This window comes from Saccostrea cucullata, unplaced genomic scaffold, assembly GCF_032062105.1.
Source record: "Saccostrea cucullata isolate Sc308-1 unplaced genomic scaffold, CSIRO_AGI_Scuc_v1 ctg13418, whole genome shotgun sequence".
NCBI lineage: Eukaryota > Metazoa > Mollusca > Bivalvia > Ostreida > Ostreidae > Saccostrea > Saccostrea cuccullata.
The window spans coordinates 2074-16461 of record NW_026920456.1 but is presented as its reverse complement, the minus strand read 5'-3'; the positions used below and the strand labels follow the sequence as shown (position 1 = coordinate 16461).

The 14388-nt window shown below is 31.9% G+C and overlaps 1 long non-coding RNA gene across 1 annotated transcript; it reads left to right on the top strand.

Moving 5' to 3' along the window:
* Window positions 1-12849: 12849 nt before the first annotated feature.
* Window positions 12850-14043, top strand: LOC134249222 (uncharacterized). Its single transcript, XR_009988232.1, has 3 exons — window positions 12850-13291; window positions 13544-13617; window positions 13762-14043. It is a non-coding gene; the product is annotated as an uncharacterized LOC134249222 (long non-coding RNA).
* Window positions 14044-14388: the final 345 nt, after the last annotated feature.

Sequence of the window (14388 nt, the reverse complement as noted above, 5' to 3'; positions counted from 1 at the left end):
CGATGTTTTTAATTTAACATTTTAACTTTTTTTTTTATCATTTTAAAGAAAATTTTATGTAGCGGTAACAAACCGTCTGAAAATTCATCCTTTATCGTAAATGTTGATTTAAAGCAGTATTCTTTTTATCTTTATCTTCGAATATTAAAAGTAATAGGCTGCACGCATCAACTGACCTAGCAAACTTTTTTGCTCCACTTAACATTATACTGATTAACCAAAGATTCAAGAAATCGGGGGTGTTTCGCATTTAAAAATAGTATATCCATGCTGCCAAGTGATATAGAGCTAGCTGATTTTCCTAAACTGAATAGGTACAGGTAAGACATAAGACATATAAACCTGTCCCAATGAGACCACTTTAATGCACTTGGTCTATTGATCACCCTGAATGAAACCCTTAAAACAATTTAGAGCATGCCCGTACACTTACTTTGCAATAAGAGCTTAAGCGGAATCTAAAAAAAATATACAGGCTGTGTTTGGAGAGTTGAAAAATATAGATTTGTAATCTTAAAAATCCACAAGCACTCTTTACCCAAAATATTGTAAAGAACCAACAATAATCTTCTTTAAAAAAAATGAATTTTCTGGTGTTTGTTAAGTTTACAATATGCAATAAATAGCTGTATTATCAGATTCGAATATGTCAAATGAATTCTTTAAATAAGTCCCATAGTTCAACAGCCAAAACAATTGGGAATAATTCATGAGGGTAATATTGTATTTTTTTTTTGTTGTTGCAAGATCCATATAATTTTCTATATTCTTTTTATATTTTTAATTATTATTTTTTTTTTTAATAAACAATAACCATTACCGAAGAATCAGCTGTGGAGATGGATGTGTTTTGATGTCACCTTTATACATGGTATATGTTCAGATAACCACCGTATTAAGATACAAACTGTTTGTTTAAATTTCTTTGCAAATGTAGCTTTATTTTTCTCCAATTTCTCAGGTAGCAACATATTGGATTTTCCATTACCACTTGTCAAATTCAATTTAAGAAATACTAGCTTTGTAGATGCCCATGAAGTCTTTTTATCCAACACAAGTAATTCAGAGAAAATGTCCATTGACTTTACCATTCCATTATAAGACCACAGAAATATCTTCAAAAGTTAGCAAAAGAACTAGACAACCCAAGTGAAAACCTTATCATATAATATGAGACTTTCCCAGTGAAAGCTCAGTAGTTCATGATCCTCTTTGTGACTGGGTATACACACCAAGTTGAGATACTCAGATGGTATGAAAGATCTTGCACCCTGATGTTGTAAATCAAATCCATGCTTAATTCTGAAACCGAATGTCATTAATAATGACATAATTGCTTAGGAATAAATATTTAAGGACATTTGGGATAATAGGGGTAAAAAACAAAAAAACAAAACAAAACATAACTACATTACTTAAGGAATAATGTCAATTATCTGGGCTTTGCAAATTGTTCCCACATTCTAAGCAAATGCATTGGAATTTGCCGTTTTCAAGCTTGCATAGCCCTTCCCTATTATATGGCTAGCAAATTTCTATGGAGATTTGCTTCTCTTTTTTTTTTTTTTTTTTTGAAAGCCTTAGTCTAAACCTTGATCAGAAGGGGGAAATGGAAAGACCCGTAGTTTCCTCTCTAGATCCCTGTGTTAAGATGTCTGAAGCACAAATTACACACTAACCATTTCCGAAGACATACCCTTAAACTTGTCTATATAATCCTAATTTGTTTATCAACAGTTTGTCAAGGTTTACTTCTAGATGATGCCAAATCATGACTTGTCTCTGCATGATTTACACAAAACTGTGTTTCATTTGGGAATTTTCTAGTATAGACAGAAATTAAATGCAAAGATTGCTGTTTTCCACTGAAATATAGTATTGATTGTTTGATCTGTACTTCTGGGTGCTACTGAAATGTTAGAGTTAAAATCAATGTGTACCCATTATTTTGGTGGTAGGCACAAGACTGACAAAAGGTGGTGCTCCAAGGTCAATATATTGCTCTTCCTAAGTCTTTTGTTAAAGCATTTATGGAATCAGTGCTATAATAAAAATTAATCCCTGAAGAAGAAATATTAAATGGTACCAGTTTTAGGCCCAGGTTTTTGTTTGTTTGTTTGTTTGTTTTTTTTTTTTAATAAACCCTGCCAATTTCTTTGTGTTAAATCATAAACAAGTCCACAGTAATGAAATTTACAATTGAAAATGCAATAATGTTTAATGATTAGAAGCTTTAACAAAAATATATGCTACAAGCTCTCCATTTGTTCAATATAGTTATTATCATTGTATATATACATATGTACCTATAGCTATATATCCACACTCTTAAACAGAGATGTACTTCCTACTACAACTATACAAGTCACTATGTTCTAACCTAACCATCCATCAAGGATTAATAAATGTACAAAACAATCAGTGGACAGCAAATTATTGTACTCGTACACAAGCAATATATCTGCCTAACCTGACAGGGCTAAGCTAGCTATGTATATCAAACCATACAGGATATGTCAAATGAATTGCCTAAACATTCAGGACAAAACTAGGCTATTCCAACCTATAAGATATAGTTATAAGCATATCCAACCATAAGGGATATGTCAAACAAATTGTCTAACTACCACAAGACAAACCTGGTTATCCACATAAGGCAAACATACACCTGAGGATATGTAGAACATAAGCTTGTCCAATCAAGCAGGACATGTCAAGCAGAGTGTCAAACCCTACAGGACAAATCTGGTTATCTTACAATACACGATAAAGATATTTGTAAACATATTTAGTATCATACTAGATATGTCAAATAAAGTGTTCAACCATACTGAACAACTTCTTTATCCAACCATTCATGATCAATAAATATCAAATAAATATTAACATAACCAACCCTACAGGTATGTCAAATAATTGTCCAACCATACAGGATTAATCCTTGATTGAAATTATATATACATACATTCTCTATACAAGCATATCCAAACATACAGGATATGCCAAATAAATTGTCCAACCATACAGGATAAACTCAGTTACCAAAGCATAAAGGATATAAAAATTCTGTATCTAAACCTATTCATCCATATACGAGGGTTGATCCAAAAGTTCGTGGAATTTCTTCATGTTTTATTTATTTTAAAGTGGAATTGATTGAAAATTACAAATAAAAATATAGACACTTGAGGAATATTTTAAATTGAAAAACATTTTGAATATCTTTGATAGTAACTCTATGGCAGTTGCCATAGAAACGGTTGTTTGGAAATGCGGGGGAGACATTAACGCTTTCATTATCATTTTCATTCTAAATACGTGGAATGAGAATTAAACTGCCCAATGTGGTAAATAAAACAAAAATTATGTCATTATTACAATTGCCTGATCTTTTATAAACCTCTGTGTGAGAGTTTTACTGATTTTACTGGATATTTTGTTTATAAGTTGATGATTTATTGTTCATCTTCAAGATGTAAGACGACGTCAAATTTCGGTCAAGTCATAAGTTTTGTGAAAATCCCGGGATGACTCTATCTTGAACGAGTATGTTATTGACAAAGGCTTGGGGAAATGCATTTAATTACTGGTTTTCCAGTGGCATAAGAAATTTAAGAAAAATAGAACTTCCATGGATGTTAATTAAAGGTGTGGTCGCTTTTTGGAAGCTCTGTTTTAAGTGTGTATCCCCTTTGACAAATTTCAAGCGTTTATGGACGTTGTTGGCCGTTGTACTGTTCTTGACATCGCTTCTGAAATTGTAACATCATATGGTAAGATGGGTAGTATTTTGAAATATTAGTGAAAAATGAAGTAAGTTGGTGCAAGAGGATATCCAGGCTTTTCTTGAGAAAAGAAATGGAGAAAAGACCGGCATTTTGTAGGATTACTTGCTAGAATTGGACATTGGGATGAGATGCTCTATAACGTGACGTGACATATCTAACTTGACGTAACGTCGAAGTCTCCCCCGGGTTTCACAACTATCCATTTTCAGAACGCTCGTGTGACCGTATAGGTAATTGGAAACTGATGAAATTTTCCAATATTGTAACATTATGACTCTATATTATGAATATGCCTGTTGTTTGCTTTCATCAAATCAAGATAAAATTTTAGAAAGAAATTCCACGAACTTTTGGATCAACCCTCGTAGGTTATGCCAAATAAATTGTCCGACCATGTAAAACAAAACTCGGTTACCCAATCACACGATTAACATATAAATACCCTTATATGAACATATTCAACCATATAGGATATCTCAAATTAATTGTCCAACTATACAGGACAAACAGGTTACCAAACTGTACCAGATATGTATATGTATATATATTTACCATATACAAGCATGTCCAACCATATAGGATATGGCAAACAATTGTCCAACCATATAGGACAAATTGGTAACCAAACCATACAGGATATATATTGAAGTACAAGCATATCCAACCATATAGGATAGCTAAAAATAATTGTCCAACCATATAGGACATCTTGGTTACCAAACCATACAGGATATATATATACTGTATACACGCATATCCAACCATACAGGATATGTCAAATTAATTACAACAATACAGGATATAAATATACTGCGTCCAACTATATAGGACAATATGGTAACCAAACCATTCAATATATATACGTGTATACAAGCATATCCAACCATATAGGATAGCTAAAATTAATTGTCCAACCATATAGGACAAGTTGGTTACCAAACCATACAGGATATATATTGCTGTACAAGCATATCCAACCATATAGGATAGCTAAAAATAATGTGTCCAACCACATAGGACATCTTGGTTACCAAACCATACAGGATATATATATACTGTATACACGCATATCCAACCATACAGGATATGTCAAATTAATTACAACCATACAGGATATAAATATACTGCGTCCAACCATATAGGACAATATGGTAACCAAGCCATTCAATATATATACACTGTATTCAAGCATATCCAACCATATAGGATAGCTAAAATTAATTGTCCAACCATATTGGACAAATTGGTTACAAAACCATACAGAAATATTTATACATATACATATCGTGCACAAGCATATCCAACCATATAGGATATATATAGCAAAAAATTGTTCAACTATATATGGACTACCTTGATAACCAAACCATACAGGATATGTATACACTGTATACAAGCATATAAATCCATAGAGGATTTCTAAAATTAATTAACCAACATCTTTTTTTTTATTATTATTATTATTATCATATGAGCCTGATGTGGCTAATAAATCACTATTGGCATGCAACCATCCCAATGGCAAATAATGAAATCAAAATAAGCGACTGACTGTAATAGCTACATGATGAACAACAAACAGGCAATTTACTCTAGCTACATGCATTTGCAGTGCTAAATTCTTATCGTATACTGACAATCCACAGGCCTTAGTTCTTTAATGAAACCAAAAACATTATATGCACTTGTAACCTACCCAAACTTGACCATATTATACTAAATTGCTATAAGTATTAAGAATTGAAGTTATACAATCTGCCTACAAGCTTTAAAGTGCTGAAACAACCGACATCCTGTCACTATTCTAATAGTTTGTGTAACCATGTGCTCCTTTTTGGTGCACACCATTTTAACAGTTTACTTTATTCTCATTTTCTGATGACCAAAGTCTTTAGTAATGAAAAACAAAAATCTTGCATCCTAACCATGATAACCAAATTCCCTGCCTGATTTAGCATTAAAAAGCCTGTTAATACCAACACCTTAACATTCATATTCAATGAAGAACCTGTCAGGTTTACTTGGTGGTTTACTATGAAGAATTTGGTATGTTGACATTACACTGTGCACCAAATGACCCCGAATTTTTCTCAGCGAGTAAAACATTCTCAACCCAGTCGTATAACTTAATATCTAGACTACACAAATCATTAGAACCTTATTGTATAGGGGTACATACTAAATCGGGTTTAATTTTATCAACTTCTGCGAGCCTACCATATCAATGTAGGACCTAATGCAACTATCCTCTATACAGAACCTTCTCGCTGAGATATTCAGATAGAAATTGATATTTCACTGTTCTACACAAATCTGCAAACGAACAATAAATCAATATCTTTGAATCAAAACCCTACTCTGCATGAGTGACCCAATATAAATACTCACACCTAAGTAAAATTTGTAAACCACATTTTGGAGCCGAAATGTTATTCTGATAAGGAAAAGGCTAATAGCCGTTACTAGAGGACGCTTAAGTAAAAAAAACCGGAAAAACCCTTCGGGACCCATGAATTCAAACAAATTGGTAATTAATAAGAATATGCAATTTATTACGTATTTAGATCACATAAATTCCTTTATATACATAAATACACTTATGTGTATACAAATCATCCTAGCCACGAGATTTTTACGTCCTTAATAACACCTACGCAAGTTGTTTTGGGTATATTTTTAATTGAGTACAGTCTAATTAGACATCAGATGACACATTTGAATCGCGCAAAGATGCACAAATGAATTTAACCACATTATGCTTTTAGGCCCTTTGCAACAAACGCCGTAGCATGGGTAGATGGAATTTAAATGCTAATAATGACGGATCTATGATACAAGAAACTACCATCCAAATGATTAAATTATATATCATGGTACAATAACAAGCTATGAAAAAGTAGAGGATAACAAACAGTGATCAATTCTAATAAATCTCCAAACAATTAAATACGAGGGTTGTCCGTAAAGTTCGTTAATACCATTGATAATAACTGAGAAACATTGATAAAATATATGAAACTATTGTTTTCATTGAATTAATTTTTCATTTTATACATATGCAAAATTCAAACAAAAATAAAGCACAAATAATTATATTATTATCAGATACAAAAAAAACAAACTTATACCCGGAGCACTAAAACGAAAATCCTTGACGTTTTATCCGACGTCAAAAGCTTAATACATGTAGATATACCTTTTCTCAACACAGTCACCGTTTAACTCAATACATTTCTTATGTCACTTTAGGCAGTCATCAAAAAGGTGTACAAATGTGTTCAGATTTCATATGTAAAATAATATTTAATACTTCCTGTCTCAGAACCTGCAATCATCAAACCATATATATAGGAAACATCTTTGAAAATCTTCTTCTCAAGAACTACTGGGCCAGAAAAGCTAAAAGTTATGTGGAAGCGTACTGGGGTAGTGTAAATTCTAAATTCTTCAAATCATGACCCTCGGGGGTTGGGCGGGGCCACAATAGGGAATTAAAGTTTTACATAGAAATATATAGGAAAAAATCTTTAAAAATCTTCTTCTCAAGAACCACTGGGCCAGAAAAGCTGAAACTTATGAGGAAGCATCCTGCAATAATGTAGTTTCTAAATTGTTCAAATCATGACCCCGGGGGTCGGCCTGGGCCACAATAGGGAATTAAAGTTTTACATAGAAATATATAGGAACATTTTTTAAAAATCTTCTTCTCAAGAACCACTGGGCCAGAGAAGCTGAAACCTATGTGGAAGTATACTGGGGTAGTGTAGATTCTAAATTGTTCAAATTATGATCCCCGGGGGTTGGGTGCGGCCACAATTGGGAATCAAAGTTTTACATAGAAATATATAGGAAAAATCTTCTCAAGAACCACTGGGCCAGACAAGCTGCAACTTATGTGGAAGCATCCAGGGGTAGTGTAAATTCTAAATTGTTCAAATCATGACCCTTGTGGGCAGGGTGGGGCCACAACTGGGAACTTGAATTGTCCAATTTTAAAGACCCTTGGGGTACGAGGGGGTCACAGTCGGTATTACAAGGGGGAAATCTGATTAAGAATTGCATGGTCAAAGCTTTTCAGGTGAGCGATGTGGCCCATGGGCCTCTTGTCTTTAAACTTACGACAAACTTAGAAATGTTCCAAATAAACTCATGAATATTCAGTAATGAATCGAAATACATTGCGAGTCAACTGGTCCCATATCAATCAAAAAGAACCAGTTTACTAGTAGCAAACGACAACAGAAATGGCGAGCTCAAGATTTGCGGTAACTTTTTCAAATGTCTTGTTTGTATCGGTATAATAAAAAGTTAAAGTATATCATTGAGGGAGTCAGCAAGATTCTAGTTCCCCTCAATGATATATTTTAACTGTATAATAGCTACGGCTATATCCATTATATTGCTCATTTCACGTGTCGCACATGCGCGCACATGCAAGCACGTGCGAGGAAAATGACATTCCGCAAATCAAAATAACATGTCTACTAACCCTAAAAAGGTTTTACCTACATCGGATGAAAAGCTTACAAGATCACTCCTGGACAAAAAAAGTACCCAGGAAGAAGAAGAAGAAGAAGAACTAGAGCCGAGCTCGTTGCAAAGCAACGAGTAGGTCTTCCGTAGGAGCTACGGACAGAGAGAAATGACCTTGAGTCAAGGTCATGTCACGTTCTAATGATAAAGCAATCTTTTAAGGGTAGATATCATCTTATTATGTTTTACTATTAAAAAGTGATAGTAAAGGAATGTTTGCGACCTTGACCTTGTCAAAATGACCTTGGGTCACACTATGACACAAGATGGTGATGAGCATACCCCATTTGTGTGCTACTGTATTGACAAATTCGCACATGTTTTTTTTTTCAAACAATGCATCCAGTCAAAATATCTTATCCTAAATGACCTTGATTCAAGGCCATAACACACTCTCCATGATATTTAAGCCATACCTTTTTTTTAGATAGGCCTTGTCACAGCTAATATACATGTGTAAAAAGTTATGGTCAATTTTAAGCAATGTTTAAATTTTGGAAAAGCCGTATAAACTTCAAGGTCAAAGTTCATGATACTGTGACCGTGTGAAATGAACAGGTTTTGAGTGACACATATTTTCTTTGATATAGTGCTAATTATTAACATAATTATACACCTTTACCGCAAGACATTTGATGCCACCTGGACCTGAGTTAAAGTTTTAATTATTATTCAGTTATCTTAATTATGTCAATTATGTCCTTCTGCTTAGAGTAACTGTTCATTGTAATTGTTTACTTCATCATTGTTATAAATTGGTTGTTTAATGCATGATCTTCAGTTGGAAACTGGACCTTGCATTGTCCACGCCGACACACAGATCGAGTAGAAACACCAAGTTTTGGACCGTTAATAAAATATTATACGAAGTACCGACTTGTGTATTTCTACCGGTTATAATATACTAGTATTTGATATGATTTTATCACAGGTTACGTACATGACATTGTGATGTTTGTGTAATATGAAAGCCCTATCTCTCCTCATTAAAAAAGTTATGATCAAGCCTCAAGGTCAAGTTGTCAAAAGTCAGTGTATTTAGAAAAGAGTTGTCATAGGTAATTCATAGGGATAAAATAAAAGCCCTATCTCTTCTCAGTCAAACGGTATGAGTTTTGTTAATGTTTTTGAAAAGCAGGTCAAACTTCAAGGTCAAAGGGTAAAAAAATAGTGAATTTTAAAAGGTGTTGTCACAATTAATACATTTTTATAAAATGAAAGCTTTCAAAAGTTATGGTCAATTTAAAGTAATGTTATTTTTTTTAAGTAGGTCAAGCTCCAAGATCAAGGTCACAGGGTCAAAAATCACAGTATATTTGAAAATCAGATGTCACAAATAATGCTCATGTGAAATATCAAAGTCCAATTTCAACTCATTCAATAGTTATTATCAAGTTTAAAGTTCTCGTGACAGATGGACAGACTGGCTGACGAATAAGGTTTAATGTTCCCTAAAAAATAAATACATGTAATTTGAACATGATAGATTGAGAAGTACGAATAATTAAAAAAAATTACACAATAGAATATATTAGAATATGAATCAGGTTTCCTACATGAGATTTCCTTAAAGACTTATTAATACATATTATTCAAGGACATGCAATACATGTTCTTGGAGGTTGAAGACCTGTCATTTCGATGAGATGTCTCGTTACGGGGTTGGTGGTGCCATAAAAGGATTTAATTCGCCTGATTCCACCTCTGATTTTTTTTAAAAGTCTGTCTTTGCGCTGCTAGTGATTTATATTGTTTAAACAAAATTTAATTTTATGAAAAGAATTATTTTTAATGCTTATTTTTGACATATGCTTAAGTTATTAACCTATCAAATTAAGTTTAAATAAACGCATTCCAAAATCAAAACAGAAAATCTTTTTTTCTGTTTTAAGCATTTTGCCCTTAGGTATTGACAAAACTCAACAAATAGCACAGTTTACATGACATTTATTGGTGCGAACATTAAAAGTTTAAAGAACGCAAACCATCGTTTACATAGCTAGATTTTACGGAGTAAATTTCCTCCCAAAAACTATCACTGAAACAGTTTTCACTACCACATTACAATTTTTGAAAAAGGCAAAAATCTACAGGGTAAATTTCCTCTCTAAATTAACATTGGTTCATTGCATATTCATTATTTCAAAGCCAAAGAAACCATCGTTTACATAGCTAGATTTTACGGAGTAAATTTCCTCCCAAAGAATATCACTGATACAGTGTTCACCACTATAATTACAATTTGAAAATAGCAAAAATCTATAGGGTAAATTTCCTCTCTAAATTAACATTGGTTCATTGCATATTCAGTATTTCAAAGCCAAAGAAACCATCGTTTACATAGCTAGATTTTATGGGGTAAATTTCCTCCCAAAGAATATCACTGATACAGTGTTCACCACTACATTTCAAAATAGAAAAAAACTCTACAGAAAAAATTTCCTCTCTAAATTCACTTTAGTGCATTGTACATTCAGTATTTCAAAGCCAAAGCAACCGTCGTTTACATACCTAGATTTTACGGAGTAAATTTCCTCCCAAAGAATATCACTGATACAGTGTTCACCACTACATTTCAAAATAGAAAAAAAAAACTCTACAGAGTAAATTTCCTCTCTAAATTCACTTTAGTGCATTGTACATTCAGTATTTCAAAGCCAAAGCAAGCATCGTTTACATACCTAGATTTTACGGAGTAAATTTCCTCCCAAAGAATATCACTGATACAGTGTTCACCACTACAATTACAATTTGAAAATAGAAAAAACACTCTACAGAGTAAATTTCCTCTCAAAATGCACGTCGGTGCATTGTACATTCAGTATTTCAAAGCCAAAGCTACAATCGTTTACACAGCTAGATTTTACGGAGTAAATTTCCTCCCAAAGACTTTCAATGATATAGTGTTCACAACTACATTGCAATTTGAAAATAGCAAAAATCTAGAGAGTAAATTTCCTCTCAAAATGACATTCATACAGTAAACATACAGTAGTCAATTCAAAAGCAAATAGCCTTAATATAACAAAACTTTACGGGGAAAATTTCCTCCCTAAGAATTTCACTGATACAGTGTTCACTACTAACATTACAGTTTGGTAATAAAAATCTACAGAGTAAATTTCCTCTCTAAATTCCCACTGGTGCAATGTACATTCATTGAAAGCCAACGCAACCATCGTTTACATAGCTTGTAGATTTTACGGAGTAAATTTCCTCCCAAAGAATATCACTCATGCAGTGTATACTACTACAATTAAAATTTGAAATTAGCAAAAGAGTAAGTGTCCTATCAAAAATGACATTGATACAATGTATATTCGGTCTTTTAGACAGCTTAACTTTACGGAGTAAATTACCCCCCCCCCCCCAAAAAAAAAAAAGTATAACACTGTTACACATGTACAGTTTTCAACATATCTATAAAACGTTAACATTTTCAAGTTAACAAAATCTACAGAGTAAATTTTCTCTCAAAAATGACATTGGTGCATTGTACATCCCAGGTAGCACAAAACATTTTCAAAACATTTTATTGGTGTTGTAAAAAGGTTTTTTCGAAACATTTCAGACTAAACATTTTAAAAACGTTTTTAAAACATTTCCTCTTCTCATTATAACATTTTAAAAACATTTTAAAAATGTTTTCAAGAAGCTTATGATTAAATCCTTTTGGAACATTTTTCTAAAATATTTTTGAAACGTTTTAAAAATGTTTCAAAAGGTATGTTTAGCTTTCAAATATCAAAGATTTTTATATTACCTTTTAAAAACGTTCTAAAAACATGAAATGAAACATTCCTTTTCCATAAATCTGAAACATTACATAAATACGTTTCTGAAACATTTGGAAGGAACATTGTCAAAATGTTTTTGAAACATTATTAATTCATTTAAGGGTATTTATAGCTTCCAAATATTAAACATCTTATGCAAGGTTTTAAAAACGTTCTTAAAACATGAAATGAAACATTCTTTTTCTGTAAATCGGAAACATTGCATATATGCATTTCTAAAATATTTGTAAGGAACATTTTAAAAAATATTTTTAAAACATTCTTAATATCACTGTTAGTTAAAAACATTCAATTCCGGATATTTTTCGGCCTATGCATTGGAATTGTTTATTTAGAATTACATTAACTAAAATAATTATTTTCACTACAATTGAAACATTTTAATTATAGTTTTTGTAACATTTTTTGGAAACATTTTCAAAATGTTTCTGAAACATTTATGTAATTGCGGCACAATTTAATTCATTTAGTAACTTTAAGAGTATGTTGTGAGAATGATTTTAGAACATTCAATTTAATGTGTTTTCTTTTTTTAAAGACTTCATTTTTCAGTGCTGCTGTTATTTTCAAAATGTTCTTCAAACATTCAAATAATGTATGATTGCGATTTTCCTAAAATTTAGTTTATGAAGAAAAAAAAAGAATATATAGAAAGAATAGTGTTAAAATGAGGAATTGTAGTAATTGTTAAATTGAAAGATTTTCCCGATATTTTATAATGATTTCTAGTTTTGGCTTATTGATTAAACAGACATAATTTATATAAAGTCCTTTGATTAAACAAATCAAAAAATCAATAAATGAAAGGATAGGCAAACAAAAAAATTTAAAATATAAATAAATGTATAAAATCATAAGCATTAAATAAAACTTTAAATGTCTTTTTTTTTTTTAAAAATGTTCTTCATCAAATCTGTGATCCACTCCCAGAATTTTACTCTGAGGCATTAGATAGGGATTGGCACACTGGTCAGTTTCAGTGTCATGATAACCCATTATGCAATTCTCCTGCTGGGCAGCGCGTTACAGAGTATAGTGGTTTGCTGCTTATCTAGGCCAAATTTTGAATTCTGGTAAACAAGATGTGCGCGCTTACTCCGTGCCGATTTGAATGAGAAGACTTTGCACCGTATAAACCACAATAATAACCTCGGGATTTATTAACTTTGAATGGTAAGAATTATTCCTTTATCATAGACTTTAAAAGATCATTTAAAAATGGCTTTTATACTACCAGTGCATGATCAATAACTTTGTACAAATGTATGTAGCAATGACAAAGCGTTAAGGTTATATACATGTATTTGATTTGAATATTTCATTCTTAAGGCAACACAATTATATCCTTGATTCAAGTATTCGTTGTCTTTGTGAAATGTTAATCATCAAACAATATGTTGATTTAAAAATGAAATTTCTTTACAGCATGGTGTTGGTTGCATCATCCGTATTTTCAAATTCCCACATTCAAAAGACCCGCCTTTGGTGAAGGCAAAGGTGTACGTAAATGCTATTACTCTTCAATAATATTGTCATGGTAATTATTTTTCTGCTTTTTTCAATGCAAATGAGGAAAGAAATTAAATTTGATATAATTATTTAAAATATTGCTGATACAAACACAATTTTCCTTATCTTTACAGATTGTGCTATTCTTTCCGAGGGGCAGATTCCTTATCAGCCCTTTCAGTGTATGTGATTCTAACTAAGTCTTATAGATCCGCCGCTCTGTTCTACCTATATAGTGAACATAGGATTTCTGTGATTCTGTTCTTTCAAAAATTCAGTGGATGGATTAGACGCCGTTTTCAACCTTTAAAAACCCGGTGACTTGAAAGAAAATAAATTAAAACTTGTACCGAGAATGGAATTTAAATGTGATTAACATATTGAATATGGGTTTGTATTAAAGGTTCAAAAATTAAATATAATTTGTGTTTATTTCTTCTAAAATATAAATATATCATTATTTAATGAGAAAAAGTAAAAATTCAGGAAATACTTTTGTAACCTCGACTTGAATGTTTTGAAAACGTTTTAAAAACCAAACAAATTAAACGTGAATAACACATTTTTGAAAATGTTTTTGTTACATTTAAATACAATGTTATGATAACATTTGTTGAAATTTTTTGTAAAATGTTTTAAAAACATTTAAAAAACCATACAAAATCACGTGATTAAAACATTGTTGAAAAATGTTTTTGTAACATTTTAAGACTAGTTCCGGAAACATTTGCTGAAATATTTCACTAAAATGTTTTAAAAAC